Below are 13,289 nucleotides of genomic sequence, written 5' to 3' on the forward strand. Positions count from 1 at the left end.
AAGTATAAACGGTCGTAAGTTCGGCCAGGCCGAATCTTATGTACCCTCCGCCATGGATTGCGTAGAAACTTCTACGAAAGACTGTCATCCACAATCGAATTACTTGGGTTGTGGTATCTTAAATCGTTTTCTAAATTGTGAGTTAGTCCATACGTGGTATACATTAGACAAAAAAAAGTATGTGTAGGTAAGTCTACAAATAATTACGAATCGATATGGACTTTTAAACGGTACGTAGGGAGCCAGAATTGAAATATGGGAGTCGCTTATATGGGGGCTACATACAATTATTGATATGGACCAATTGTTGTGTGATTGGGGATCGATTTATCTGAGGGCTATATATAACTATAGACCGATATGGACATAGTTAGGCATGGTTGTTAACGGCCATATACTAGCACAATGTACCAAATTTCAACTGACTCGGATGAAATTTGCTCCTCCAAGAGGCTCCAAAACCAAATCTCGGGATCGGTTTATATGGGGGCTATATATGATTATGGACTGATATGGACCACTTTTGGCATGGTTGTTAAATATCATATACTACCATCACGTACAAAATTTCAACCAGATCGGATGAATTTTGCTTCTCCAAAAGGCACCGGAGGTCAAATCTGGGTATCGGTTTATATGGGTGCTATATATAATTATGGACTGATATGAGCCAATTCCTGCATGGTTGTTGGATACCATATACTAACATCACGTACCAAATTTCAACCGAATCGGATGAATTTTGCTCTTCCAAGGGGCTCCGGAGGTTAAATCTGGGGATCGGTTTATATGGGGGCTATATATAATTATGGACCGATTTCAACCAATTTTTGCATGGGAGTTTGAGGCCATATATTAACACCACGCACCAAATTTCAACTGAATCAGATGAATTTTGGTCTTCCAAGAGGCTCCGGAGGTCAAATCTGGTGATCGGTTTATATGGGCTATATATAATTATGGACCGATGTGGACTAATTTTTGCATGGCTGTTAGAAATCATATACTAACATCATGTACCAAATTTCAGCCGGATCGGATGAAATTTGCTTCTCTTAGAGCCGACCGTCCGTCTGTTGAAATCACGGTATCTTCCGAACGAAACAAGCTATCGACTTGAAACTTGGCACAAGTAGTTGTTATTCATGTAGGTCGGATGGTATTGCAAATGGGCCATATCGGTCCACTTTTACTTATAGCCCCCACATAAACGGACCCCCAAATTTGGCTTGCGATTGCTCTAAGAGAAGCAAATTTCATCCGATCCGGCTGAAAGAATATTAAACTAAAAAAGGCCGATTAAATACATATATAATTAAGTTTAAAGTTTCTATGGAAATAAAATTTTGACAACATTTTCTATAGAAGTAAAATAAGGAGAAACAAATTCTATAGAAATAAAATTTTGGCAAAATTTTCTATAGAAATAAAATTTTGGCAAAATTTTCTATAGAAGTAAAATTTTGACAAAATTTTCTATAGAAATAAAATTTTGACAAAAGCTTCTAAGAAATAATATTTTGACAAAAGTTTCTAAGAAATAAAATTTTGACAAAATTTTCTATAGAAATAACATTTTGACAATGTTTTCTATAAAAATTAAATTTTGGTAGATTATTTTTGGCTCGAGTGGCAACCATGATTATGAACCGATATCATATGCTGACACCATGTACCAAATTTCAACCGGATCGGATGAAATTTGCTTCGCTTAGAGGCTCCGCAAGCCAAATCTGGGGATCGATTTATATGGGGGCTATATATAATTATGGACCGATATGGACCAATTCCTGCATGGTTGTTGTATACCATATAATAACAACACGTACCAAATTTCAATGGCATCGTATGAGTTTTGCTCCTCTAAGAGGCTCCGGAGTTCAAATCTGGGGATCGGTTTATATGGGGGCTATATATAATTATGCGCCGATGTGGACCAATTTTTGCATGGTCATTGGAGAACATATACCAATACCATGTACCAATTTTCAGCCGGATCGGATGGAATTTGCTTCTCTTAGAGGCTCCGCAAGCCAAATCGGGGGATCGGTTTATATGGAGGCTATATATAATTATGGACCGATATGGACCAAATCCTGCATGGTTGTTGGATACCATATACTAAAAACACGTACCAAATTTCAATGGGATCGGATGAAATTTGCTTCTCTTAGAGCAATCGCAAAGCCAAATTTGAAGGTCCGTTTATATGGGGGCTATACGTAAAAGTGAACCGATATGGACCAATTTTTGCATGGTTGTTAGAGACCATATACTAACACCATGTTCCAAATTTCAACCGGATCGGATGAAATTTGCTTCTCTTAGAGCAATCGCAAGCCAAATTTGGGGGTCCGTTTATATGGGGGCTATACGTAAAAGTGGACCGATATGGACCAATTTTTGCATGGTTATACTAACACCATATACCAAATTTCAGCCGGATCGGATGAAATTTGCTTCTCTTAGAGCAATAGCAATCCAAATTTGGGGGTCCGTTTATATGGGGGATATACTTAAAAGTGGACCGATATGGCGCATTTGCAATACCATCCGACCTACATCAATAACAACTACTTGTGCCAAGTTTCAAGTCGATAGCTTGTTTCGTTCGGAAGTTAGCGTGATTTCAACAGACGGACGGTCGGACGTACGGACGGACATGCTCAGATCGACTCAGAATTTCACCACGACCAAAGACATATATACTTTATGGGGTCTTAGAGCAATATTTCGATGTGTTACAAACGGAATAACAAAGTTAATATACCCCATCCTATGGTGGAGGGTATAAAAATGAGAAAAATACAAGAAATCTTTGTTTTATTCATATTTCCTGCAAATGCTGACTGCGACTGCGCCTCAAATGGTCCATCCATCCACTTAGTCCAATAAATGCTTCATTGTTGTATTCTAATTCGTTTATTAAAGCGAGCTTGTCTGTACACAGATAAAAATAAGTTTGAGAACCAATAACTTTTATTGGAAAACCAATAACAAAATTTGTTAATTTTCCTGCAACAAACTAATTTGTACTTTTAATAACCATTATTACAACAAAGTTGTTAGCATTCGTTACCATCAGAAGGCAACAAATAATTTGTGTTCTCAATAACATAATTTGTAAGTAATTTGTTGAGCATCCAACAGTACAAAATATTTGTTGTTGAACGTTACGTTTAATCCTCAACAAATATTTTTGAATTTTAACGAAAAAATTTTTATGTGGTTTGTTCAATGAGCTGTAACATTTATTGGTGTATTGACAAAAAAATTAAATTAAAATTAAAATTGACAGAATTTTCTATGATTTGCACAATAATTGCAAAATTGCCGGAACAATTTTGGAGATATTTTGTTAAGTACACACAGAGAAAGAATATGACCAAACTGTTATTTTTGTTCGGGGAACCTGTAACATTTTTGCGTCGAAAATCCTATACTCAGTTTTGAGAACTTTTTGCCCAGTGTTATACATTATAGTTAATTAGAAATGTAATAACTCTAATCCCGATATTAATATGGTTTTATTAATTATCTCATACAGAAACTACCAAATTGAAAAATATAAATTTTTCACAGACATTTATAAATGCTTTTCTGTATTCTCTGATGAGTGAGCTCTTTGCTTGCTATCTATTATACACGTGCATGTGCTCATCCTCATTTTGTTCTAACGGTGTTCTTCGCATACTTCTTTTAGCATTCGTACATATTCTCAGCGATGTGCGCGTAACCAGTCTTGTATTTTTGTTTTTGTTTTCATATCGATAGCAGTCAACTAATTTCCCAACAAAACAATTTGTTAAAAATTCAGAATATTTCTATTATTGCCTCTGTCAAGCATCTACAAACACATTTCAACAACAAATGTCTCATATTCAATAGACAAATTTGTTGAGCATCAGCAGATTTTACATACAAATAAAGTTGTTAATATTTATTTGCAGTTATTTTTTTGTGTGTATAGACACGCCCTACAAACATAGTCTAAAAACCTTAAATCGAATGATCTAGGCGACAAATTGACCGGTCCCCAAACGTGAAATAAAATGTTCACTAGACCCGTTGCTCAAAAACTACATTGTTACGCGTGATATATGACATGTGGCACCGTCTTCTTGAATTCAAACCACTTGAAACCATGAAGAAGGGGGCGGAACTTTCTTAACATAGCACGCATTTTGATAATAATATGGTTACATTGTAGACCAAATTGAAAATGTCTGGCAGTGACACAAAAGACGCAACGAGCGTGAGCACCAGATTAGCCAACAAGAAAATAGCTAAAAATCATTCCTTATCTAGTACAACGTTTGTAAGAAAGGGATCGATGTTTTCTTTAAGTAAAGTTCCTTTACATCTGCTTGTGTGTGTTCAACCATGTGGTCTATATATAGAACAGCTTAAATGTATGTGTTGCTTATTCGAGATGGCTATAGCGATAATTATCTGTTGATGACAATAATAGCTACATTGCCCCGAGGATATTATGTTTGCTTACTAACTGTATGGTCCGTGATACGATCCTCCGTCTGGACGACAGGTATAATTTGAAAAATTTATAAAATCGAATAAGTTCTTCTAAAGTGTTAGTTAAAGAAATCAAGTATATACGGCCGTAAGTTCGGCCAGGCCGAAGCTTATGTACCCTCCATCATGGATTGCGTAGAAACTTCTTCTAAACACTGCCATCCACAATCGAATTACTTAAGTTGCGGTAACGCTTGCCGATGGCAAGGTATCTTAAAACCTCCTAACACCATCTTCTAAATTGTATGTAAGTCCATACGTGGTATATATCAAATCAAAAAAGATCGATCCAATACGTATATAATTCAGTTTGACAAAATAGACATAAAATTTTGACAACATTTTCTACAGAAATAAAATTTTAACAAAATTTTCTATAGAAATAAAATTTTCACAAAATTTTCTATAAAAATAAAAATGTTGACAAAATATTCTATAGAAAGAAAATTTTGACAAAAATTTCTACAGAAATAAAATTTTAACAAAATTTTCTATAGAAATAAACTTTTGACAAAATTTTCTATAGAAATAAAATCTTGGTAGATTATTTGTGACTCGAGTGGCAACCATGATTATGAACCGAATAAAATTTGAACAAAATTTTCTATAGAAATAAAATTTTGACAAAATTTTCTATAGACATAAAATTTTGAAAATGATGAAAATTTTATTATGAACCGAATAAAATTTTAACAAAATTTTCTCTAGAAATAAAATTTTGACAAAATTTTTTATAGAAATATAATTTTGACAAAATTTTCTATAGAAATAAAATTTTGACAAAATTTTCTATAGAAATAAAATTTTGGTAGATTATTTTTGGCTCTATTGGCAACCATGATTATGAACCGATATGGACCAATTTTTGTGTGATTGGACCAATTTTGGTATGGTTGTTAGCGACCATATACTAACACCACATTCCTAATATGAACCGGATCGGATGAATTTTGCTCCTCCAAGAGGCTCCGGAGGTCAAATCTGGAGATTATTTCATATGGGGGTATATATAATTATGGACCGATGTGGACCAATTTTTGCATGGTTGTTAGAGACCATATACCAACACCATGTACCAAATTTTAGCCGGATCGGATGAAATTTGCTTCTCTTTTAGGCTCCGCAAGCCAAATCTAGGGATCGGTTTATATGGGGGCTATATATAATTATGTACCGATGTGGACCAATTTTTGCATGGTTGTTAGAGACCATATACCAACACCATGTACCAAATTTCAGCCGGATCGGATGAAATTTGCTTCTGTTTTAGGCTCCGCAAGCCAAATCTGGGGATCGGTTTATATGGGGGCTATATATAATTATGGACCGATGTGGACCAATTTTTGCATGATTGTTAGAGACCATATACCAACACCATGTACCAAATTTCAGCCGGATAGGATAAAATAGGCTTCTGTTAGAGGCTCCACAAGCCAAATCTGAGGGTCCCTTTATATGGGGGCTATACGTAAAAGTGGACCGATGTGGCCCATTTTCAATAACATCCGACCTACATCGATAACAACTACTTGTGCCAAGTTTCAAGTCGATAGCTTGTTTTGTTCGGAAGTTAGCGTGATTTCAACAGACGGACGGGCGGATGGACATGCTTAGATCGACTCAGAATTTCACCACGACCCAGAATATATATACTTTATGGGGTCTTAGAGCAATATTTCGATGTGTTACAAACGGAATGACAAAGGTAATATACCCCCATCCTATGGTGGAGGGTATAAAAATTTCAGTACTAAATAACCACGTGGAAGAGATTTAGCGCTGTATCAACTGACATGAGAAGGCAAATCAGGACTTTGTTAGTCAATCTATTTTCTATTTCTCTAAGCACATTGTCGTATAAATCGAAATATTCCCGTATTTATTTATTCTTCTTCCGTATTTATTATTTCTTAACACTACCAAATGTTTAACAATTTGCCAAAGTATGTTGGAAAACACCATTGGGTTATTCCAGTTTGACCACAGAAATTCGGAAATAGAAATAAAAAGTTTATCACTTAACTTATACAAGTAGAAAATAAGCTATTACAAAGTTCTTATCTGCAAGTTTCTTTTTAAGCTCCTTGCCGGTTGTATGGAAGAAAAAAAAGTAATCGATGGAATTCTTTCAGTTGTATCCCATTCAGTGTTCAGTGAAAGAAGACCACCAAAGAATCTTAGAAAAAAGCAAAATCAATAAATTATTTATCACACTTTCGACAGAGACTTAAAAACGTATTAAGAAGTAAAGAAGTCCTTATTCAAGGCAAGCAGACAATGACTCTTTGTACTATACAAAAAAGTTACTACAGAAGCATCAACATTCCATTGCACTGTCTGCTAAAGTATTTTTTCTGTTATTATTATTATATTTTTTTTTTGTTTTTGATTCCGATCAATAGAACATTACCAAATATCCAGACTATTTCTATTAATTTGTTGTTTGTATTTTTATTTCAAAGGCTGAGTTTGGAAGAGATAAAAAGACCAGTTGTTTTTCCTGTCTTTGTCTTATTTTAGATTTAAAAATTATCATGAATTTATAAAACTTTGTGTAATCAATATATACTTGTATTTTATTTATTTCAAATGAACAGACCACGGCCTGAGACATATTCACGCAAAAAAATCGAAATTTTAGAGCTTCACCTCCAAAAATTAAAAATTCCATTCAAATCCTACAAAAATTCAAATTTGTATATGAAAAACTTATTTTGGCCATATCTCCTAAACTAAGCGTCATCGAGCGAAATGACTTTAATTCGTGACCACCTTCATAAAATTTAAAAATCCACCCAATTCCAAAAAAAATATTTAAATTTGTATATGAAAAACTTCTTTTGCCCATATCTCCTTAAATATGCGTCCTAGAGCGAAAAGGACTTTAATTCGTGACCACCCCTAAAAAATTTAAAAATTCACCCCAACCACAAAAAAATTGAAATTTTTATATGAAAAACTTCTTTTGCCAATATCTACTTAACTATACGTCCTAGAGAGAAAAATTGAAAAATCCACCCAAAACCTAAAAAAAATTGAAATTTTTATATGAAAAACTTCTTTTTGCCATATCTCCTTAAATACGCGTCCTAGAGCGAAAAGGACGATAATTCGTGACCACCATCAAAAAATTGAAAAATCAACCGAAAAACGAAACAATTGAAATTTTTATATGAAAAACTTCTTTTGGTCATATCTCCTAAACCAAGCGTCCTAGAGCGAAAAGGACTTTAATTCGCGACCACCCTCAAAAATTGAAAAATCCTCCCCAACCCTAAAAAAATTGAAAATTTTATATGAAAACCTTCTTTTGGCCATATCTGCTTAAATATGCGCCCTACAGCGAAAAGGACAACAATTCGTGACCACCCTCAAAAATTGAAAAATCCACCCAAAACCTAAAAAAATTGAAATTTTTATATGAAAAACTTCTTTTGGCTATATCACCTTAAATATGCGTCCTAGAGCGAAAAGGATGATAATTCGTGACCACCATCAAAAAATTGAAAAAACCACCCAAAACCTAAAAAAATTGGAATTTTTATATGAAAAACTTCTTTTGGTCATATCTCCTAAACTAAGCGTCCTAGAGCGAAAAGGACGATAATTCGTGACCACCCTCAAAAAATTTAAAAATTCACCCAAAACATAAAAAAAATTAAATTTTTATATGAAAAACTTCTTTTGGCCATATCTCCTAAACTAAACGTCCTAGAGCGAAAAGGATGATAATTCGTGACCACCATCAAAAAATTGAAAAAACCAACCAAAACCTAAAAAATTGGAATTTTTATCTGAAAAATTTCTTTTGGTCATATCTCCTAAACTAAGCGTCCTATAGCGAAAAGGACAATAATTCGTGACCATCTTAAAAAATTGAAAAATCTACCCAATACCTAAAAAAATTTAAATTTTTATATGAAAAACTTCTTTTGGCCATATCTCCTAAACTAAGCGTCCTAGAGCGAAAAGGACAATAATTCGTGGCCACCCTCAAAAAATTGAAAAATCCACCCAAAACCTAAAAAAAATTGAAATTTTTATATGAAAAACTTCTTTTGGCCATATCTCCCAAACTAAGCGTCCTAGAGCGAAAAGGACAATAATTCGTGACCACCCTCAAAAAATTGAAAAATCCACCCAAAACCTAAAAAAATTTAAATTTTTATCTGAAAAACTTCTTTTGGCCATATCTCCTAAACTATGCGTCCTAGAGCGAAAATGACAATAATTCGTGACCACCCTCAAAAAATTGAAAAATCCACCCAAAACCTAAAAAATTTTAAATTTTATATGAAAAACTTCTTGTGGCCATATCTCCTTAAATATGCGTCCTAGAGCGAAAAGGACGATAATTCCTGACCACCCTAAAAAAATTGAAAAATCCACCCAAAACCTAAAAAAATTTAAATTTTTATATGAAAAACTTTTTCTGACCCTATCTCCTAAACTAAGCGTCCTAGAGCGAAAAGGACGATAATTCGATACCACCCTCAAAAAATTGAAAAATCCACCCATAACCTAAAAAAATTGAAATTTTTATATGAAAAACTTCTTTTGGCCATATCTCCTTAAATATGCGTGCTAAAGCGAAAAGGACGATAATTCGTGACCACCCTCAAAAAATTGAAAAATCCACCCAAAACCTAAAAAATTTAAAATTTTATATGAAAAACTTCTTTTGGCCATATCTCCTTAAATATGCGTCCTAGAGCGAAAAGGACGATATTTCCTGACCACCCTCACAAAATTGAAAAATTCACCCAAAATATAAAAAAATTGAAATTTTTATATGAAAAACTTCTTTTGACCATATCTCCTTAAATACGTGTCCTAGAGCGAAAAGAACTATAATTCGTGACCACCCTCAAAAAATTGAAAAATCCACCCAAAACCTAAAAAAATTTAAATTTTTATATGAAAAACTTTTTTGACCATATCTCCTAAACTAAGCGTCCTAGAGCGAAAAGGACGATAATTCGTGACCACCCTCAAAAAATTTAAAAATCCACCCAAAACCTAAAAAAATTGAAATTTTTATATGAAAAACTTCTTTTGGCCATATCTCCTTAAATATGCGTGCTAGAGCGAAAAGGACGATAATTCGTGACCACCCTCAAAAAATTGAAAAATCCACCCAAAACCTAAAAAAATTGAAATTTCCATATGAAAAACTTCTTTTGGCCATATCTCCTAAACTAAGCGTCCTAGAGCGAAAAGGACAATAATTCGTGACCACCCTCAAAAAATTGAAAAATCCACCCAAAACCTAAAACATTGAAATTTTTTTTTTGAAAAACTTCTTTTGGCCATATCTCCTAAACTAAGCGTCCGAGAGCGAAAAGGACAATAATTCGTGACCAAAACATTGAAAAATCCACCCAAAACCTAAAAAATTTAAATTTTTATATGAAAAACTTCTTTTGGCCATATCTCCTTAAATATGCGTCCTAGAGCGAAAAGGACGATAATTCGTGACCACCCTCAAAAAATTGAAAAATCCACCCAAAACCTAAAAAATTGAAATTTTTTTTGAAAAACTTCTTTTGGCCATATCTCCTAAACTAAGCGTCCTAGAGCGAAAAGGACAATAATTCGTGACCAAAACATTGAAAAATCCACCCAAAACCTAAAAAATTTAAATTTTTATATGAAAAACTTCTTTTGGCCATATCTCCTTAAATATGCGTCCTAGAGCGAAAAGGACGACAATTCCTGACCACCCTCAAAAAATTGACAAATCCACCCAAAATATAAAAAAATTGAAATTTTTTTTGAAAAACTTCTTTTGGCCATATCTCCTAAACTAAGCGTCCTAGAGCGAAAAGGACAATAATTCGTGACCAAAACATTGAAAAATCCACCCAAAACCTAAAAAATTTAAATTTTTATATGAAAAACTTCTTTTGGCCATATCTCCTTAAATATGCGTCCTAGAGCGAAAAGGACGACAATTCCTGACCACCCTCAAAAAATTGAAAAATCCACCCAAAATATATAAAAATTGAAATTTTTATATGAAAATCTTCTTTTGGCCATATCTCCTTAAATATGCGTCCTAGAGCGAAAAGGACGATAATTCGTGACCGCCCTCAAAAAATTGAAAAATCCACCAAAAACCTAAAAAAATAAATTTTTATATGAAAAGCTTCTTTTGGCCATATCTCCTAAACTAAGTGTCCTAGAACGAAGAGGACGTTAATTCGTGACCACCCTCAAAAAATTGAAAAATCCACCCAAAACCTAAAAAAATTGAAATTTTTATATGAAAAACTTCTTTTAGCCATATCTCCTTAAATACGCGTCCTAGAGCGAAAAGGACGATAATTCGTGACCACCCTCAAAAAATTGAAAAATCCACCCAAAACCTAAACAAATTGAAATTTTTATATGAAAAACTTCTTTTGACCATATCTCCCAAACTAAGCGTCCTAGAGCGAAGATGGCGATAATTCGTGACCACCCTCAAAAAAATTAGAAATCAACCCAAAACCTAAAAAAAATTGAAATTTTTATATGAAAAACTTCTTTTGGCCATATCTCCTAAACTAAGCGTCCTAGAGCGAAAAGGACAATAATTCGTGACCACCCTCAAACAATTGAAAAATCCACCCAAAACCTAAAAAATTTAAATTCTTATATGAAAACTTCTTTTGGACATATCTCCTAAACTAAGCGTCCTAGAGCGAAAAGGACAATAATTCGTGACCACCCTCAAAAAATTGAAAAATCCACCCAAAACCTAAAAAATTGAAATTTTTATATGAAAAACTTCTTTTGCCCATATCTCCTAAACTAAGCGTCCTAGAGCGAAAAGGACAATAATTCGTGACCACCCTCAAAAAATTGAAAAATCCACCCAAAACCTAAAAAAAATTAAATTTTCATATGAAAAACTTCGTTTGCCTATATCTCCTAAACTAAGCGTCCTAGAGCGAAAAGGACTTTAATTCGTGACCACCCCCAAAAAATTTGGAAAATCCACCCAAATCCTAAAAAAATTGAAATTTTTATATGAAAAACTTCTTTTGCCCATATCTACTAAACTATGCGTCCTAGAGCGAAAAGGACTTTAATTCGTGACCACCCTCAAAAAATTGAAAAATCCACCCAAAACATAAAAAAATTTAAATTTTTATATGAAAAACTTCTTTTAGCCATATCTCCTTAAATATGTGTCCTAGAGCGAAAAGGACTATAATTCGTGACCACCCTCAAAAAATTGAAAAATCCACCCAAAACCTAAAAAAAATTGAAATTTTTATATGAAAAACTTCTTTTGGCCATATCTCCTTAAATACGCGTCCTAGACCGAAAAGGACGATAATTCGTGACCACCCTCAAAAAATTGAAAAATCCACCCGAAACCTAAAAAATTGAATTTTTTTTTTTTTGAAAAACTTCTTTTGGCCATATCTCCTAAACTAAGCGTCCTAGAGCGAAAAGGACAATAATTCGTGAACACCCTCAAAAAATTTAAAAATCCACCCAATCCCTAAAAAATTTAAATTTTTATATGAAAAACTTCTTTTGCCCGTATCTCCTAAACTAAGCGTCCTAGAGCGAAAAGGACGATAATTCGTGACCACCATCAAAAAATTTAAAAATCCACCAAAAACCTAAAAAAAATAAATTTTTATATGAAAAGCTTCTTTTGGCCATATCTCCTAAACTAAGCGTCCTAGAGCGAAAAGGACCATAATTCGTGACCACCCTCAAAAAAATGAAAAATCCACCCAATCCCTAAAAAATTGAAATTTTTATATGAAAACTTCTTTTGGCCATATCTCCTTAAATATGCGTCCTAGAGCGAAAGGACGATAATTCGTGACCACCCTCAAAAAATTGAAAAATCCACCAAAAACCTAAAAAAAATAAATTTTTATATGAGAAGCTTCTTTTGGCCATATCTCCTAAACTAAGCGTCATAGAGCGAAGAGGACGTTAATTCGTGACCACCCTCAAAAAATTTAAAAATCCACCCAAAACCTAAACAAATTGAAATTTTTATATGAAAAACTTCTTTTGGCCATATCTCCTAAACTAAGCGTCCTAGAGCGAAAAGGACCATAATTCGTGACCACCCTCAAAAAATTGAAAAATCCACCCAAAACCTAAAAAAATTTAAATTTTTATATGAAAACTTCTTTTGGCCATATCTCCTGAACTAAGCGTCCTAGAGCGAAAAGGATGATAATTCGTGACCACCCTCAAAAAATTGAAAAATCCACCCAAAACCTAAAAAAATTGAAATTTTTATATGAAAAACTTCTTTTGGCCATATCTCCCAAACTAAGCGTCCTAGAGCGAAGAGGACAATAATTCGTGACCACCCTCAAAAAATTAAAAAATCCACCCAAAACCTAAAAAAATTGAAATTTTTATATGAAAAACTTCTTTTGGCCATATCTCCTAAACTAAGCGTCCTAGAGCGAAAAGGACAATAATTCGTGACCACCCTCAAAAAATTAAAAAATCCACCCAAAACCTAAAAAAATTGAAATTTTTATATGAAAAACTTCTTTTGGCCACATCTCCTGAACTAAGCGTCCTAGAGCGAAAAGGATGATAATTCGTGACCACCCTCAAAAAATTGAAAAATCCACCCAAAACCTAAAAAAATTGAAATTTTTATATGAAAAACTTCTTTTGGCCATATCTCCCAAACTAAGCGTCCTAGAGCGAAGAGGACAATAATTCGTGACCACCCTCAAAAAATTGAAAAATCCACCCAAAACCTAAAAAAATTTAAATTT

This window comes from Haematobia irritans, chromosome 3 (genome assembly GCF_050003625.1).
Source record: "Haematobia irritans isolate KBUSLIRL chromosome 3, ASM5000362v1, whole genome shotgun sequence".
Classification (NCBI taxonomy): Eukaryota; Metazoa; Arthropoda; class Insecta; order Diptera; family Muscidae; genus Haematobia; species Haematobia irritans.